Source organism: Medicago sativa, chromosome 6, assembly GCF_051527215.1.
Source record: "Medicago sativa cultivar Bolivia chromosome 6, Bolivia_mono, whole genome shotgun sequence".
NCBI classification, from domain to species: domain Eukaryota; kingdom Viridiplantae; phylum Streptophyta; class Magnoliopsida; order Fabales; family Fabaceae; genus Medicago; species Medicago sativa.
This window is the reverse complement of record NC_140754.1, coordinates 36,910,157-36,914,562: the sequence shown is the minus strand read 5'-3', so window position 1 is coordinate 36,914,562 and position 4,406 is coordinate 36,910,157. Positions and strand designations below refer to the sequence as shown.

At 32.1% G+C, this 4,406-nt stretch overlaps 1 long non-coding RNA gene across 1 annotated transcript; it reads right to left on the bottom strand.

The window, feature by feature from the left end:
- Nucleotides 1-2,955: 2,955 nt before the first annotated feature.
- On the bottom strand, nt 2,956-3,655 carry LOC146914893 (uncharacterized). Its single transcript, XR_015013187.1, has 2 exons — nt 3,347-3,655; nt 2,956-3,062 (listed from the first exon to the last, which is right to left on the bottom strand). It is a non-coding gene; the product is annotated as an uncharacterized LOC146914893 (long non-coding RNA).
- Nucleotides 3,656-4,406: the final 751 nt, after the last annotated feature.

Genomic DNA, 4,406 nt, shown 5'->3' with positions numbered 1-4,406 from the left:
ATGATTGGTTTGATCATCGGAATGGATCTCTTATTTAACCAAATTCTATATCAATTATAGATTCACATTCCAGTCAAAAAAATATAATTTGCAATCTTCCCTTAAAATAGGTGCACATCAAAATTGATAAACCTGTCTGAAGATGACATTGTTTTTCTAATGTTGGTTTTTCTGAATGGTTGTGTAGTATTAGGTGCACTAAATATGTTGTTTTAGGGTTTTGACAGATTTTCATGTTTGTTTTAATCCTCTGTGTGGTTCCCTGTAAGCAGAGGGTTATTGTCTTGCCTTCTCCTACTGTTGACAAGGTTTAGCTTTCAATAAATTTCGATGCTTCAAAATAACATTGTTAAGGTAGCTTGTTCAAAAAAAACATTGTTAAGGTAGCAGCTTTCTTTAAGGTAGCAACATTTGATTGCTAAGTGAATTGATATATTGTTAGGTTGTTCAAGATCTCTAAAGAAGGGATGCTATGTTATATCCATTGGAAGCCATTGATTTTGGTCGAAGAATGGCCATTGAAAAAGAAATAAAGACAGAAGGTGCACCACAACCAAAAGGATATTTTTATGATAGCTTGAACTTTGTTTTATACCCATTGATTTTACTTGCCTTCAACTATGTTTAATTCTATAAGACATTTTATCATTCAGGAACATAGTTTTGTTTCTTTCTGTAAGCACCTTTGTGCAATTTATGTACCCATTTTATTGTTTTTTTTTTACCAATTTATATTTATTATATTTATGTTTGATGCATTTAATGTACTTCCTTTTTGTAAAAGCTAATCAAAATTTTATTGAAATAAAGAGTAAAATGGGATGCAAAGTGTGCTACACATGTGCAGCAAAAGAATATATATATTCACTAAAAACTCATCCTCTATATTGAGCTGCCTACAGGAGTTTGAACTTTTACTGAATCATTTGTTTTTCATGGTTGTTTTTTTTTCTGCATAACTTGGAGCTGGTCCAAGGTAATTTTCTGCATAATTTGGAGCGAGTTTGAGTGATTTTTTTTGTATAGTTTGGAACAGGTTTCCAGCATGTCGGCTGCTGTTTTGCAAAAAAAGTGTTATGATACTACAGCTGCAACGTAGCGGCGTTTCTATAAAGGTGTTCTATAAAGCATGATGCATAGTGAAAGACACATGTTTTGTTATTTCACTTGCAAATAATCTGTTTTCAAAGCTTAAGAAAAGGGGCAAGTCTGAAGTTGTAGTGGCCGATGTTGATAGGATTCTCAGGCCTGAGGGAAAGCTTAATATTGTTCGAGACACTACTGAGATCATTAACGAGCTGGAAAGCTTGGTGAAGTCTATGCAGCGCGAGAGGTTCACATGTTTTACACTAAAGATACGGAAGGTATTTTATGTGTTCTTACGTGTATGTGGAGGCTTACAGAATTAGAGACAGTAGAGTATGCTATTGTTTAAGCATGAATGAGATGCCAACAAGAGTTGGGTGATTTTTCGGTTTTATTTGCTCAAAAGTCATTGTGTTTTCCACCATTATCTGTTATGTATCATTACGTATTTACGTTAGGCATTTATTTTTTTTGTTCTTTTTTCATTTCTAATTCATTTTGATCTCCACTTTTTGGAGGTTTGCTTCTTTTATTGTAACATGGTGTCGTAGTTAAGAAATAATGATCACATTCTTGCGGTTGTATAGTTATTAAATCACTTTTATTAATGACTTAATTTATTTTGCAGATCTTTGAACTATAAAATTGAATTAGAGTCAAGACCTAAGTCATTTTGTTGTCATATATATGTTTAGCTAACTAGGTTCTGAATAGTTCTTTGCTTTATCTCACTATTGCTTTGCATGATTCTTCTGATCTTTAGCTTTGTTTTACAATATTTTTTCTATTGTTTTTATTCCTTTATGATAATCATATTTATAGGGGTTAGTGCATAAAAATTACAATGATTGGAAATTGTGCAGGCCATCATCTCAAGCAGTTGTAAAATGAGATTAGAGAAGGTTGAATATCTATTGATTGATGTGGTTACAAGATGTGTTATAAAGGTTAGAGGATTTTGCTTGCTTATAAGGTTGGACAATTGTTAAGTACATATTCAAAATTCAAAGAAGTAAACCTATAAGAGTAGTCTAGGTTTGAAAGCTGAATGCTATTTTGATTATTTACTGTATATAGAAGTATTTTGTAATTTATGTATTACACTACTTATTATTGAAAAATGTATAGTATCCTATATTATTATTATTATTACTATTACAATTACTATTACTATTACTATTACTATTACTATTACTATTACTATTATTATTATTATTATTATTATTATTATTATTATTATTATTATTATTATTATTATTATTATTATTATTATTATTATTTTTTGAAGAAGCTGAAATGAAATTTATTTAAAACATAAAAGAATCCTAGCAAGCACAAGGAATGCTAGGCTAGGAGACTTAAAAAGTAACATACAATGGAAAAGTGTGCCGCATATATGCGGAACACCCAAACAAACACCCATACAAACAAACCAAAAACACCCTCCACTGAGGGCCCTCGAAACCAATAAAAAACTAAACACCAAACAAAGAAGTCATCTCCAAAAACCAAAGTCTAAACGCCTGCGCAACAGCATAAACAAATCTTGTACCAAACCTTTGAAACCTCTTCAAAATAACCATCAAACTTACTAAATGTAACCGCACCTTAAACAAGCCACGTCGTCTAACATGAAAATCTCATAAACAACAAAACTCATGGAAGAAAAACCACAAAAAACATAACCACCACTAGCCACCACAAGCACCACCACCAAAACTACCATTAACCACCACAAAAACCATCATTAATCCTCACCAAAAACTAGCACCAGCCACCAAGAGCATCACCACCAAAAACCAACACCATCATCACCACTAAAAACCACCACAAAACACCACCATGGAAACCACCACGAAGCACACCATAAACCAACACAACTAAAAAACAACCTACGAGCTCCTCAATATCATCACCACAAACAAAACTCACGGAAGTCATGTTAACTGTGTTTCAAACCACAAAAATTAAGAGACCTAGCACCAAAGAACAGGTACACCAAGGTTAGTGACTAGTGACACGTGGATAATAGAAACGGTGGTATGTACTTTTCTTTTTGGTTGAACAAACAAAAAAAAATTGCAAGCAAAAGGAAACATGTAAGTGATGAAAAGAATTAAGAAAACCCAAAAAGAATCAATAGCACCAAGAATCAATAGCCAAAAAGAATCATATATGTAGAACGGAAGTGACAACCGAGAATTCAACGGAACCAAGAAGGAATCAATCGAAAAAGAAATTTCGATCACCACGGCTATACCTAGAACAAGAAAGACATGAAAAACAAAGACTTTGGATTGCAACTAGAATGATACCATGTCACAAATTACGCCGAGAACCATGAACTACGTCGAGAACCACCACAAAAAACTAACAGCACCACCACCACAAAACCCCTCCGAAAACCATCACAAACCACCACAAAAACGCAGCAAACTAACACCACCATGAACGCCAACGATGGAGAAAACAACCGCTGAGAGAAACCAGTGGCCGAGTGATGCGGACTGCCAAAGCCAATCATCGCACCACCAACGGTTGAATCTACACCGCGGCGGATATAGGTTGGATTGGATAGGAAGCCAATTATTATTATTATTATTATTATTATTATTATTATTATTATTATTATTATTATTATTATTATTATTATTATAGTTGATAAGACCCGTGCGTCTCACGGGTGTACCATAAAATCCTATTAAATTAAGCAGCATGAGGTAAATTTTTTCATATAGCTTATTTTCATTTAATGAAAATATATAATATAACTAATTGATAACTACATTATAGTCGATAGGACCCGTGCGTCGTACGGGTCAAAAATCTAGTTAAATTACATAAATAACCTTATTACATTCTCCGTATTTGTAAAAGAAAACCCTAACACTATAGAATATTATTACATGACTCTTTTAATTCTCATCTAAAATTAATGTGATAAACTTTTGTTGTTAAATTTTTAAATAATTATAAATAAAACAAAAACAAAAACCATTTAAAAAAATGTTATCCTTGAATATCTATATACATTTATGGATACATTAAAATTCGTGAATTACCCTCTAAACGGATATCCTCGCTGACATAGAGAAAGTACACATCATATTTATTCAACGTAATGAACAATAATCATGCTATCGGCGCCTATAGATGTCTATTTAAATCCCTAGTCATAACTTCAAGATATCTTTTTCAACACAGAAATATACTGAATTTTGTCAACAAAAAAAAAAACATAGATAATACTTTTTTTTTTTTTTAATATCATCGATAATACTTGAACATGTGCAATTTAGAAATTCTCAATTAATTGAAAT